This window comes from Podarcis cretensis, assembly GCF_951804945.1.
Source record: "Podarcis cretensis genome assembly, chromosome: 7".
NCBI lineage: Eukaryota > Metazoa > Chordata > Lepidosauria > Squamata > Lacertidae > Podarcis > Podarcis cretensis.
The window spans coordinates 56,492,680-56,508,732 of NC_137176.1; positions in this window are offsets into that span (position 1 = coordinate 56,492,680).

Below are 16,053 nucleotides of genomic sequence, written 5' to 3' on the forward strand. Positions count from 1 at the left end.
TGTTCTAGATCATGAGAACTGCTGTCCCCATAGAGGCTTCTGTGTTGTAGACATCTGAGCTGAATGCATGGATCCCAATGGGTGGGGCAGGCCAGAGTGCCTATTGTTGGGGATGAGGTTATTAGGTAGAGCCTTGTTCACTGTTCATTCATTGATGGAACATGGCGTAATTTGAAAGAGGCTTATGTTTCACAGCATTTAACATTTCTGTTTTCTGTATCTGAAAATCAACATGTCAGTCAGTATAAACCAATGTTTGCATATGTTTTAGAGCAGTCATTGACATATTTAGTGAAAATTGTCTTTTCCCTATGTTGCCTGAAGAGACAATTAAGAGGTGACATGATAACCATCTTCAAATATCTAAAAGGCTGTCATATAGATGATGGAGCAAATGCATTTTCTGTTTTTCCGGAGGGTAGGACCTGAGCCAATGGCTTCAAATTACTGAATGGTGGGGTGGGATTTAGACTAGACCTAAGGAAGACCATCATGGTGATATGAGCTGCTCAGTGGTGGAATAATAGAAGAATGGCATGTGGTCCTCAGATGGTGATAATAATTAGAATAATAATTAGAATAACAATGTTGATAATAATTAGAATAATAGTAACAGTGATGCTGATGCTGATGATGATGATAATGCCTTTGAAGTACTTAATGACACTTTTTCTTATTTTCCAGGCTAAGAATTTCTAATTCAGTATTCCTTTTAGGATTTACTCTCTCATGTCCTGATTCTGAACACATAAACTTGGAAATAAATCCCATCTGTATCAATAAAAGTTAAGTCCAAAATTATCTTTTTTTTCGGATTGCACCTTTAGGCTGTGATCTTCACACTACTGCACCACTGCCAGCTCCATTTAGTTCAATGTAGCGTGAAAGATTGGACACTTAACCTTCTAATGGCTGGTCCATTTGTTGCTCTCAAAGTTGAAGAGGGAAAGAAAACAGAGCACATACCCTATGGAAATCAATGGGAAGGCTCCTGTGCAATTTAATATTTCATTAGATGTGGCTTTAAATGCAACCCTGGCATATTAAATGAATTTTAAACATTATATACAGTGGTACCTTGGGTTAAGTACTTAATTTGTTCCGGAGGTCCGTTCTTAACCTGAAACTGTTCTTAACTTGAAGCACCATTTTAGCTAATGGGGCCTCCTGCTGCTGCCGCTCCACCGGAGCACGATTCCTGTTCTCATCCTGAAGCAAAGTTCTTAGCCCAAGGTACTATTTCTGGGTTAGCGGAGTCTGTAACCTGAAGCGTATGTAACCTGAAGCATATGTAACCCGAGGTACCACTGTATTTACATTTTACATCTACTATCAATCTACTGATCTATCTATATATATCTCTCCTACCTTTCCATGAGAAAATATTAAAGGTGGCTGAATTCATACGGATCACAATTTATTTGGTCTAGCCAAAATAATTGAAGAAGGACAAACTTGGTGGTTTCATTATACTCTTTCCCAATCTCTGTCACTATATTTCAGATTTATGTTTTAATCTGAATCATATGTTTTCATTTCTTTATACTGCCGTGAGATACGTCGCTGAGCATTAGAAGTCAGATTTACGATGAGTTAGGGAATTAGTTTACCACAATTGTGTTACTGCTTTACACTTCTCATGGCCTGCGTTGAAATGCAAATTCCACCCCGCATAGGGGTCATTTTCACTCCATCACGGCACACGCATTCACACTATCTTAAGATTCCATTCACTCGCATGCCATTAGGAAGCATGGTACTTATCTTTTTTTAAAAAAAAAAAATTATTAAGAGTTTTATTAATACAATGAAAAAGAAAGGAAACAGAATAGACAAAAAACAGACTGAAAGAAACAAACATAAAATTTAACATCTTGTAATAACCATCTTTTCTTCATTTTTGGACTTCCTCACATCTCCCGCTCCTGCATTCCGCATTAATAAAACTTTAGCCAGCAACTTATCACCTTGTTTCCATTCTTATTATACACATTTTCAATATTTTGTCCCTAACTTTGAATATTTTATCTAGATCTTAAACACCTAATTTTAACATAATATTTATTCAAAATTTATTATTCTCATACAATTCACTCATTCACATAATCTTTTCAACTAGCTTTATGGTGCCCTGTTGTTTTCGAATCTCTCATCCTTCTTAACACTCATATAGTTTACAGTGTTTTTGTAAACAGTCCTTGAATTTCTTCCAATCCTCCTCCACTGCTTCTTCTCCCAGGTCTCGGATTCTGCCAGTCATTTCTGCCAGCTCCATGTAGTCCATCAGTTGCATCTGCCATTCTTCCAGCGTGGGCAAATCTTGAGTTTTCCAATATTTGGCGACAAGTATCCTTGCTGCTGTCGTTGCATACCATTAGGAAGCATGGTACTTATCATAAAAGCCTCTGGCTTATCAACATGGACTGAAAGCCAAATGCTATGCTTGGTGGTAGGTGTACACAACTGGATTATCAAGGGCTTGGCTCTAGCATGGTCAGGCTTCTCCTATGGCCATCATATGACCTCAGCCACTCATGAAGAAAGGCCTGAATGATGGTGCCTGTTCAAAATTAGCTGTAGTGTTGTTGCTGTGATGCATATAAGATCCAGATAGGTCAAAATTATATGTGGGAACAGAATTCCAGAACCAAAAAGAGACCATGAATGCTCTGTCTTCCAAGCAGTGGCAGTCCTTGGGGTCTCAAATTCCAGCAGTGCCCTGTGCAACACCAAAAATTGTTGCCTCTCCACCTCTCACCTTCCATTCTAAGTCATAGTTGCGGCAACCCTTGCAGTTTCCCCAAGGCTCCATGCCCAGTGTGACCTAACTAGTTGTGCTTCTCTAAATCTGCCTCTGCTACAAGCTATTCATTGTACATGCACACACAACCACCCCACTCTTTTACAGGAGGAGAGAATGTAATATGAAATCTCTCACTATAAAACACAGACTTTCAGCTTCATCTATGCATTTGAGAGGTTATAAGGTTTCTGTTTGCATTGGTTACATGCAAGAGGAAGAAATCAGAACAAAATAACCAATCAGAGATTAATTTTCGGGCTTCTATTCTATCCATGATGACTTTTCTTGTCATCATAGATAAAAAGTGGAGATAGTGGAGCTGATGTCTGAACAACTGCCTTTGTGTGTACGTGCTTTAAATGGTGGTGTACCTAACTTGGAAGTAAGCTTGTGATCAGACATGGCTCAAGACATTTTGATGTGTGAGACAGAAAATCCACATGGCATGTTCTTCCTCTATCATTCATTCATATATATGTGTGTGTGTGTGTGTGTGTGTGTGTGTGTGTAAACTTTCAATACTTTGCCGCCCTCTAATAATACCTCAAAATCTGCACCTTGGAGTGAGTCATCTGGCCTAATGGATGGGCCAGCCATACTTGTGGTAAAGCACTTAAGCAATCACTTGCTTCACCACCTCATTATTATTATTATTATTGTGGTGCTTCATGATTCATCACTTTGGTGCAATCTGCTATTGATTCCTTTAGCCTGATTCTTGTCTCCTACACCCAGGGCAAAAGGGTGCTTTGATTTAATAACTCTGTGAAGACTTCTCCCAATCATTTTTATGTGTTCCTAGGAATAGCATTCCGTCTCTATCACTCAGCAACATGAACCTGATCCCCCTAATAATTTACAACAGATGTAATTTTCTTTTGCTTCAGACCTCCTAGGGGCTGCTCAGGTGTTTAAGTTTAAACATACTCATAAGTAATTCCAGAATCAGGGCCAATACAAGCAAGACATGAGAAAGCAAACATCTGAAGTTTTCATTTCCTTTCACTAATTCTTTTTGCTTTTCCAGAGAGCGAGAATTATTTTTTCTGCCATGTTTCATTTGACTACCTATTAAATTTTATTTTTTTAAAGAAACTCACACACCATTTCTTAAAAGATACAACAGCCACAGTTCTGGCTTCTGAAGACACTATGAAACCCAGAGATATGGTACCCATAATACACGACTGCAAAAAATCATCTGGAATTCATTGACATACTGAGAACTAAATTAAACCTCATATGCCCACTAAGTCAGACAGACAGTTTGGGTTGCTATTTATAAGTTGTGATTTTTCAAAAGAGACTTGTTCTATTTGTTTTGCCTTCCTGCCCAATTTAAATGAATGTCCTTTATTTCTTTACTTTCAAAGACCGATCCCTGTAATATAACATCAAGAAATATGGTTTATATGTATATATGCATTTTAGACTGTGGTTTCCTCGTCTGCCAAAATTTCAGCTAGACAATGTGTATGTATAATTTCTGTCCACATAAGTATTTGCGACTATGTTATTTGCTGGATCCTTTGCCTGATTAAAGCATATAAAGATAGTGGGCTTCATTCTGTTTTGGGTGGGGAACAGCACTTATCAGAACACCACAACAAAGTAACACAACGGTAAAAGCTAGTACAGTAGTGGCCACAATCAACAAGAAACGAGATAGAGAGATTATGGTCACCTGACTGGTCTGTCAAAAGTGCTTACCCTTTCTCCTGGCAAACATCATGTCATGATGACATGAACACGGACCTGACACCTTTGTATCCAATGTCACAGAATGGAAGTGCCCATGGTAGATTCCAAGTAGAAAGGCGCAATTTATGCATTGTGCTAAGTGTGTGGGTGCCAGATGGATTTGTTGGAAGTATTTTCAGGTACAAGGGAATCAGACCTTTGAGTGACAGAAAGAGAAACTTCATAGTTTTGGTGAGTTTGCTCAGTCAAAGTACCTATAAGAGTATTCTTATAGGTAGGTGGTGCTTTTTTTTTTTTTTTAAAAAAAAATCTCTTAACATTCAGCTCTTTTAAAGGACAATTTCTTTCTCAGCAAATAAAAAAAACCAATTCTAGCCCTCAATAGTAGAAAGACATGTAAGCTTAACTGCTGAAATAACTTGAAATTAAGTGCTACTTAACTTTTTGGAAACAAGTGAGTGATAGTATGTAAGAGGTATGCCTGTTTTCCACTTTAGATCCCCCCCCCCTTTATGCATTATATTTATAAATATTTATCTGAAGTAAGGTGGCTGCTTTCACATTGCCGAGGGCAAACCAACCCAGCTTTAAGGTAAAAAACATCACTTTTAATTTCAAGTCCTTCAGTCTGAAGCTGTCGTGCCAGCTGCCTGGATGCAGGCAGGGAGAATATCCCAAGTTTAGGAAGGGCGACAGATATGGCCTCAGAGAGTGAGCAGTTGTCTAGGGAGACACTCTCTCTCCTAGGGGCTTGCTGTTTAAAGGGGTCTGTGAATTCTAACCAGCATTTGGAGGGGGAAAGCAACACACAGGAATTTCATCTCTGTTTGGAAAAAATCTCTAGGAATTCTCCTCAGTCAGAGCTGACAACACTAACCATATCCAACACTGTGCATGCAGAGTTCTATTTGGGCATCCCTTCCCCTTCTCTCCCTGTGCACAGTCAGAATCTGTTCTGGAGGGTCTTCCTATCCTCTGAAAGAGATTTTAAGGGTGTGCAGGAGGCTACAGGGGATAAGAGAGAAGGGGGGGGGGGAGTCTATTATGCAAGTGGAATTCTGCTGCACTAGCAGAATAGCAGCATTGAATGCAACTCCATGTATAAATGCAAATTTAGAAATAAGTGTTATAATTTAAACAGAAATATAATCCACTTTACCCGAGGAGGAAAGACTGTGATCAGGTGATCTGGGAGCTGGCTCAGTCTCAGTTAATGGACAACTTCAAAGCTCCTGTTTGTCCTTGTTATGGTTCTTTATCTTAAACCAGACTTGGAATGGGACATGGAGGAAGCGGTTAATTTCCTTCATGAGCATAAATCATCCCATGTATGAGATAAGCCAACAGGTGCAAGGTCAGTAAACCAGTTGCTATGGTAATGGCCCAGTGCCCCCTATACAGTGCCTGGTCTGTGCTGCTGTCCATGAGCTGGACGGACTCTGTGTTACATCTTGAAACTGAAGCAACAGAAATAGTTTGTGCTTGTATATATCTGTATCTTTATCTATAAAGCCTGTGTGTGTTTATAAACATCCAGAACTGCATTACTGAAACCTAATGTTCTACAGCAGTAAACTATTTAGGACCTTAAGCTGTCACTGTGTAGTGACTGGATATGGGAGCAACTTCCGCTACATGGATCTCTTACCTCAGATTCCCAGCATATACAGTCCTTGAAATGTCGGATGCCTTCAAACAGAGAACTCTGCCCTGTAATGTAGAAGACATGTTCACCCAAATCTTACATCTAAATATCTTGTTTCTGACCAAGTCAAATAAAACTCACCAGCTTAGTATACAGAGAGTATAATAAAACTGTTTTTGCTGCCAGCCTGGGACTGTTAAACAGGAGATACTAAACACTTAAAGGTAAAGGTAAAGGTACCCCTGCCCGTACGGGCCAGTCTTGACAGACTCTGGGGTTGTGCGCCCATCTCACTTAAGAGGCCAGGGGCCAGCGCTGTCCGGAGACACTTCCGGGTCACGTGGCCAGCGTGACATCACTGCTCTGGCGAGCCAGAGCCGCACACGGAAACGCCGTTTACCTTCCCGCTGGTAAGCGGTCCCTATTTATCTACTTGCACCCGGAGGTGCTTTCGAACTGCTAGGTTGGCAGGCGCTGGGACCGAGCAGCGGGAGCGCACCCCGCCGCAGGGATTCGAACCGCCGACCTTTCGATCGGCAAGCCCTAGGCGCTGAGGCTTTAACCCACAGCGCCACCTGCGTCCCACTAAACACTTAGTAGGCTATAATATCTTAATGAAGGACTATCTCTGGTGTGATGGATCACAGGTTACGCAGGCCTGTTCAGGGCTAGGAATCAGCTCCTGATGCTACAGCTGAAACACAATCTGATGCTTTGGAAGCGGGGCAGAACTCACCAGTTTTATTTCTCCTTTATTGTGTTGGTTATTTAAGTTTGTGCTAATCTCATAGATTGTGGGGGATGCACAACAGTGCACCGTTCCAGGGCACTGTTCATGTAATGACAGTGGTGATTTTAGGATAGTTAAAAAATGGCTTTAAAGTTCCTCTGCTTTCTCCAAACAGTACAGTATAGCTCATTCAGGATCAGTTTGTTAGCTGATTTGTTTGATAGGGTGAAGGTGATTGCTTAGGGATGGCATCAGTTAAGTTATTCTCTAACACTCTACCAAGGCACTGGCTTTCCTTTGTGATTTTTGCTAGAGCTGTAAGTGTCAGTATGATGTTAAAATGGGTCATCTTCTCACACTTTATGAATTCTACTCTGTGCATGGCAGGTAGCGTGGTGAGAAGCCCCTTGATCCCTTCCAATTCTAAGGTTATATGATCTTCAGAAACAAAATTTTAAGAACCCAGTGAGGCAGTCTCTTGACATTTCCATTTCACATGTGGAGACCTAAAGCTACCAATATCACTCGTTGACTTGTAGCTGAACATATAAAGTTCCTCTGTAAAATGGCACAGTAGGTACAGTGCTATCCAGTGATGTGAAAGCTCACTCTGCAGCACTTGATCTTTGATGGCTATTTCACACATGCATGCAGCTGTGAATTCACCTTGACATTCAGAGCTATAATGTTCTGATGTTCTGAAGACAAGCTGGAATGTGTGCAGAGGAGGGCAACCGACACGATAAAGGGCTGGAAACTAAGCCTTATGAGGAACGGTTGAGGTATGTTTAGCCTGGTAAAGAGGAGACTGAGAGGAGATATTATAGCCATCTTCAAATATCTAAAGGGCTGCTACATGGAGGATGGAGTAAGCGTCTTTTTTCCAGCTCCAGAGGCTTGGACACAAACCAGTGGCTCCAAGCTACAAGAAAGGAGATTCCAGCTAAACATCAGGAAGAACTTTCTGGCAGTATGAGCTGTTCAACAGTGGAATGGACTCCCTCAAAAGGTGGTGGACTCTCCTTCCTTGGCAGTTTTTAAGTAAAGGATGGATGACCATCTGTCATGTATGATCTGGTTGAAATTCCGGCATTGCAGGGGATTGGACTAGATGACCCTCAAGGTCCTCCCCAACTCTAGAATTCTATGATCCTTTGTCAACATTTTTCATTCCATTTATATCCTGTTCTTTTCCCAAGGATACTGGAAGCAGTTTATTTGGGGTCCATTTGATTTCCACAACATCCCTGTGAGGTTGGTTATACACAGTAGGCATTTGAACCTGTTTCCCCTATACTGTTGCCCTCAGATGAACCATGCAATACTTTTTGTTGGGTACATGGAGCACAGTGAAGAGGTTACTTCATACAACAGTGGCTACTGGGCCTAAAATGTCAAAACAACATAGTAAAGAAAATCTGAGTGACTCTTGAAAGGTATTTTATTAAAAGATCTTATTTCTGTTTATTACTATTGACCTTACATCTGTTCAGATCAAATGAAAATTGAGGTCCTTTCCAATTCTATGATGTCTTTTTAAAACATCATCATCTACAAAGGGGGATGGATGCCTGATTCTGTGTTAAGATCTACAAAGCCTAGAAGCAGAATTATTCATAAGCCATTTTAAAATATTTAAAATGAAAGTAAAAAAGAAGAACAAAGAACATAACTCATTCTTAAAAAAATGAGCAACTTTCAATGATTTCGGTATGACAGGCCTGCTACCAATTTACACCCCACTTGTAATATTAAAATTATTGCAGTTAAATAAATCACCCCCTGCACTTTTACATTTTTAATTACCTTTTACTGCACTTGTGCTTTTGTTTACAATTAACTAATAAAACATTTATTTTATCTTGCAAATATAACAGGGATTTTGTATTTTAATCAGATTTTACCCATAATCTTCTGTCCCTTTTTTAAGCATCTTTTTATGACCTGATACACTACAGGATGTTGTTTTGTAGAAAACCTCATTATTTTTTAATGCATGGCTATTTATTAGTGTATTGTGTATATAAACATACTGTGCATTGCTTTGAATTGATGAATACATTTACATTCATTTGATATTACGAATTGCCTTATCGGTTAATCTCACATATTTCTGGCTGTGCAGCCAAAAGAATATGAAATTTGCATGTTTTAAAGTTGGGAGTCTCAACATGAGAAAGTCAAAGGATCTGCCAAAGAAATGTTTATAAATGTATGGATTCATTTTCAGCTGGCGGAAAGTGCAATCATGGAAGTGGTGCATCAGAGAGTCCTCAATCACTGACCTCTTATTATTACCCCGACCCAGTACACTTTGTATTACATTTCCCCCCCTGAACCCTGCAGGACTCTAGATTAGTACTATGCCAGAATCAGTCCTCCAGTTTCTCAAAGGTTTTCTTCCTCTGTGAAAACAGGCTTTTGTTTTTTTGCCTCATTCTCAGTTTCACTTGAGAATTGCTTGAGAATTTCTGTGGATGTGGGGTTTCCAGCTTACCTTGTTGTTGTGAGGTGGTGTGTGTGTTCTTCTATGCAGTAACCATCTCTCCAGCACTCTGCAGCCTCCCTAGCTGCCCAGGCTTCCTAATCAGAAAAGGTCCGATGAAAAGAGTTAGCTCACAAGGTCTTCCCCTGGGCTTTCATCAGAATACAGGCACCTGAAAAGGCTGCAAAAGACACTGGTGAGAATATCTGCAAAATGGAAGGAAGAACACTCACAAAACACAACACAAACCCTGCACCATACCTATGATGATTTCTCAAAGAGAAATTTGGTAATTTCTGAATGTAATTTCTTTTCTCACTAATTGATAGAGGGTCAAAAACCCATCTGATTAAGGAGACATTGTAGTAATGGGTGTCTTCAACTACCTTCACATAGACTGGCTATATATGTGTTCTAGTCATGACAAAGGGGTAAATTTTCTAGATACCCTAAATGTCTGTGCCCTAGAGCAGTTGGTGTTGGAACCAACCAGAGGGGTTTCCTCAGGCAGAAACACAGTGGGAGATGACAAGAGAGAGGCCTTTTACATGGTGCCCCCTGCTTATGGAATGTGCCCCCAAAGGGGATCACATTGGTGTCCCCATCTTTTCAGAGTCAGGTGTAGTCCATTCCTTTTTCTTATACTTCTGTGTAATTTTAAACAACAATATTCCTGTTGTTGTTAGTGGTGGGTTAATGATCAGTTTTATAATGGTGTTTGTATTTGTGTTAATAAGGGAGGTGGTTTTGGTTATTGTGGTAACACTGTTTTAGTGGTTTGTCTGATTCTGTTGTTTTTATTTTTTATATATTCAGTTTATTGTTACTGAAGTGAATTTGTTTTTTTCTGTTAGGTGACCTGAAGACCTAAGGCTGTGAAATACTACTACTACAAATAGCAAAAATTCCATGATTAGTGACTGGGAATATAGAACACATCTGTAATGGTAATGTTTTGTTTTTAAAATAAACATGGTTATTCATAGTTTTTAATTGAACTGTCATTTATTGTTAATTATGACAATGTTTTCTTTTTGGCTCATATTTATTATAGCTAATAATGGATTTATTCTCTGTCCAAAGCTGTCAGGATGATTAAGTAACAAATGAGAAATTACACATGGGTAATCTCCAGTTTGCTATGAATCACAGTGGCAAAAGATTCTGTACTGAAAAGGGACCCATGATATTATGTAGTTGCACATCTGAAATGACAACAGTTGAAAATATGTGTATGAATTATGTAGATAATTTTGAAAGATATGATTAATCTCACACAATTGGTGCTGAGTCATTTAATCTCATTCCTAGTCCCATCACTACCCTACAGAAGCTATTATTATGGTGCAATAGTCAAACTGAATTTTCAGTGATGACACTGTAGAAAACATTTTCTCTTCTCTTTCCTCTGCAGGAATAAATGTCTGGTCTTATTGCATGCTTCTTCATGATAAAAATTAATGTATTCACGACTTCCAGACTTTTGTTACAGTGAGCTGCACTAATATCCCCAAACGTTCCAATCTATTCAAATGCTGAAAGAATCAAAGTTCCATGTGGTCCATACACATTACATTTGTAAAGGCAAGAATGTAATTATGTGAAATGAATCATCTCCATTTTCCATGCAAGAAAAGCAAGACAGAGAATATGTCTTTTAAAAAATGTAATTCATATCTCCATGTGCCTATTTTCAAAGGCTTGCAGGACATGATTCTTACTCACTATGCATATTTTCTATAGAAGTACATGACTCACCATCTATGAAACTATGCTTATATTTCTGCTATTATAACTCCACAAGTGTGATACTGAGGACAGTGTTTAAAGGCATGTGCCAGAACAGCTGTCACGTTAGTTTATAGTGTCAAAAAGAAAAAGAGAGGTGTGGAACGTGAATTGATTTGTTGTGCCATTAGCTTTTTGTGGGCATAGCAGATTGATACATGAAGACCTCAGTTCCCATATGAGTAACTTTTTGAGATCTGCAACCAGGGGGAGGCTGTTCTGTGTGGTGAACTACTGGTGAGCTACTGGTGAGTAATCACTTGCCATGTAGAGCCACTAATTTTTCACTATCACAACTGCCTTTGTAGTGATTTGCAACAGCATGCTGAAAATTGGTAGATTACTATGTGAATTAGCAAACTTAATGAAAACTGCTAATATATTAATATAAATAAACCACAGTCATATTTATAATTATACAGACAAAGGTCCGTATAATTAAAGTTCTGGTTTTCTCAGTAGTGATGTATGGAAGTGAGAGCTGGACCATAAAGAAGGCCAAAGAATTGATGCTTTTGAATTATGATGCTGGAGGAGGCTCTTGAGAGTCCCATGGACTGCAAGAAGATCAAATCTAACCATTCTGAAGGAAATCAGCCCTGAATGCTCACTGGAAGGACAGATCCTGAAGCTGAGGCTCCAGTATTTTGGCCACCTCATGAGAAGAAGAGACTTCCTGGAAAAGACCCCGATATTGGGAAAGATTGAGGACACAAGGAGAAGGGGACGACTGAGAATGAGATGGTTGGACAGTGTTCTCGAAGCTACCAACATGAGTTTGACCAAACTGCGGGAGGCAGTGGAAAACAGGAGTGCCTAGCATGCTCTGGTCCATGGGGTCATGAAGAGTTGGACACGACTGAATGACTAAACAACAACAACAACCACAGTCATAGCAGTTGGAAATCGGATACAGAGGGCCTGACTGGGGTGTGCATGTACAACAGCTAGCATGCATGTATCACAGTTGTGATATGCAGGCACAGTATCTCTAGGGATGCTGCTGATCTTTGGAATTGCAGCAGGCCTGTCTTTGTGTTGGAGATATGTTTATGTTCTGAGCCAAAATATAAGTTCTTCCCAACCCTTTCTCTTTCTCCAAAACTTACCTTCTGACAGCAATGAGACAAGATCAAAATCACATACAAGGGGCCAGTGCTATATATAACAACCATGAAAAGGTGCTGAAAGGGACAGGGCTGTAACAACAATATACTGATAATGTGAAGAAGTTTACTGGACCTTATCTGAAAACCTGTCTGTTGTCAGCTGCTTAGAGCATGCTTCAATACAATGATAATCATTTTTGTGCTAGATGGTTCTTTGTAAGCCTCACTGAAATGTACACTTTGCAATACAGTATACATCTTGTTGACTTTCTTTAACTTCTCTTCATTATCAGTATATTGTTGTAGCTGGGAGACAATAGCTGCTCTTCAGGGCTTTACTAGGTCATCCAGCCTTAGCAATAGAAAATTTCCAATAAAACCAACCACCCCACCATAGTAATAATTTAGCATCTGGCAAAGAATAGTTTGCCCATCTCTGTTCATGACACATGTGGAAGACACCAGATGATTCTATTCTAGCAAATGGAGAATGTTCTCTGTAGAGCAAGTGACCAGAATACCTGAGCAGGAACTATGTCCACTATAGCAGACAAGTCCTCCTTCATGGGTTTTACTTAGTCAAATAATTATGTTTTGTCTTGTTTAGGGCTGGATCTAGACACATCAAAGAAGCGTTTCAGTTAAACACGTTGCAAACTTTGTATGAGAAATCGGGTTAGCAAAAACGGGACTCCAGAGTGCTATCTGGTGTCACAGTGTTAGAAGGTGTAAACAAACAAATATGAAGCACTTTTCCTTTGCCAATGTAGCTGAGTCCTAGGACTCATAAAGCTTGATGAATGTTGTTGTTGTTTAGTCGTTTAGTCGTGTCCGACTCTTCGTGACCCCATGGACCAGAGAACGCCAGGCACTCCTGTCCTCCACTGCCCCCCGCAGCTTGGTCAGACTCATGCTGGTAACCTCGAAAACACTATCCAACCATCTCGTCCTCTGTCGCCCCCTTCTCCTTGTGCCCTCCATCTTTCCCAACATCAGGGTCTTCTCCAGGGAGTCTTCTCTTCTCATGAGGTGGCCAAAGTACTGGAGCCTCAGCTTCACGGTCTGTCCTTCCAGAAGGTGTAAACAAACAAATATGAAGCACTTTTCCTTTGCCAATGTAGCTGAGTCCTAGGACTCATAAAGCTTGATGAATAGGGCACTCCAATGTAAACAGAGCAGGGATATGGCCCAGTTGTCTGTCCAGGGATGGGACGGGGCATGGGAGACAGACAGACTATATGTCTGTTGTACAAATCATACAGGTTTGCCTTTCCCCCAGTCCAGAGTGAGCAGCCTGGGGCTTCAAAAAGGAAAGACAGAAGCTTTTAATTACAATGGCATAGTGTCCTATTGCATATCACATGTATGCAGCATCAGGTGTTGTTCATGTGCCACTATTGGCATGCGCTCCCCTGCCAAGCTTCAACCAATCATGCAATCCACTTTGTCACCTGTCTTATAACAACTGGGGAGGTGTGAATGTGTTTTCTTCTAACTGACTTTTGGATGCAAATGGTTCTCTTGACACAGTTGCTTCATTTTATGCAGAATGAAATTCGCAATCTGCAAAACCCATAAGGACATTTGGGTGGAGAAAAGCACACAGTAAATGGTGTAAATGCACTCTGCACCCAAGTCTGTGCAAGCTGTTCCAGAGAAATGCGGTGTGGGTGGAGAGAGGAGAGCCTTTATAAAAATTCTGTGACCCTGCTTTTTGCCATCTGAATGGTCATGGTTGATTGGAAAATCAATGAAGTGCTGTGAGAATTGCACCTCAATGTTGCAGACAAGCCACACAAAAATCCAACTTTTCACATGAGATGAAGATTGCCTTTGGTTCATTTACTCTCTTAAGACACATTAAAATCAAATCTATCACCCCATTTGGCCATCTGTCAATTCTCACTACACAGTAAACGGGGAGACTTTGTTCCTCCATCACCAGAATAGCAGAATGTTTTGTTGTTTTAATAAATGGTTTTAGGCCTTAGAGACAGAAATAAATCAAACCAATTTATAAAGTTGGGTCTGAAAATGTTAGATGCACTTTTAAAAAAAAGCTACTACAGAGGATTATGTATGGATGAATTGCAATAAAGAAAGCACGGCTTTAGCAGCTTGGTAAAAAAGAAGAAGAAATGGAGATAAAGAAAATTAACGCATTGTCCTCTCTCCTTAAATACTGAATAAATGGAAGATTAAATTGCATGTCAAAGATACAACTATTCTAAAAAGTTCATGATGTATTCACACACAATAAACTGTGCACGGCAAGTATTTACCCAGTAAATTCATTTTATCACTGTAACCCAGACTCTGAATCTGAAGAATCTTTTTCTCTTAATTGTTCAGATCTTTATTAGCAATATAATATGCATCTTAGCTATTTATTCTTGTTGAATGTTAAGCCTCTGAATACTGCTTTCTGCTGGACACAACTGATAAAACTGTGTGAATGACAATTACGCAGCCATGTCATTGTCACCAGTGTCTTTGCAGGCTCAAGATTGCCCCCTTCTCTTGCCCTCGATCTCTAAATTAGTCGTGGCAGCATGATCCTATTCTACCCTGCTACCTGCTGTGGTGTAGGCAGAGGCATTCTGTGAGACAGACCAAATGGTACCCCACACTATACATGGGCAAAAGAAGCATGCAGGTCTTCTCCACTTGCTTTTTAAAGTCACCCCAAATGCATCTTTAAGCTCCTTTGCTTAAATGTTTTGCTAGTGCCAGGTTGAAGTCCAAAAATACCCAGAGGGCCACAGATTCCTCACTCGCAATTTGGACTATAATCCCCTTCATGTTTAATTTTAGCTACCCGTGCAACTACTCCAGAATTAGTAGTTGGGCAATGTTGGTATAAGACACCCAGTAGCCAAAACAAACTAAAGCAACAACACAGGGATATGACAGTGATTATTCTTGACACAGTAAGGCATGTATGAATGACAGTTGCTGAATGACAGATCATCTGTTTGGATCCCCATTTATTCTGTAAATGCAATAGTAGGAAAAGAGTGTGCTCTTTAGATCAGGGGCTCCCAAACTGTTGTGTGTGTACCATTGGTGGACCACAAGCATTATTCAGGTGGTCCATAAAGTGTCTGTGAAGAATAACAGCTGGGAAGAACAGGAACAGTGCATTCAATAAATTGATTTTTAATTGTATTTTTGTTGCTGCTTCTTAGAGAATTTTGCCCTTGATTCCTTGATCCCCAAAAGATTGCCCACCTCTGATTTAACCCCTGCTTCCATTCCCCCAATAGGAACCACCCTACCCCACCTGAAGCTGCTGTTTGCTGCTGTTCACCCTCTTAGGGGGAGACTAAAAGATTAATTCAGGTAATTTCCCTCCCTCCACATACAAACAAGATGCTGATTAGCCAAGGATGTATTACAACAGAACTGTTTTGATGATGTACAAAGTTTCATTTTCCTTGCATGCTGCCATCCTACCCTCCCTATATATATGGCGCGGGGGGGGGGGGAGATAACATTTTGGAAACAATATAATTGCAAGAAATAGTTTTTGGCTATTTTGTTCGTAGTTCTCTATCAACAATAGCATTTTGAAAAAAGCAAGAGTAAAGAAGACAGAGAAATAGAGAGAAGGGGAAGAAAATGCCAGAGGTTCTATTTTATGAAGCGAGTAAGTCTTTTTCCTGTGACACTTGACTCATATTTTTTAACATGATCTCTTTTCCGGTTAGTCTAGCATTGAGCCAGACATAAGTGTCCTGCTGTTCAGTGAACTAGAACAAGGCCGAGAAGATGTCGCGACCCCTTGCTATG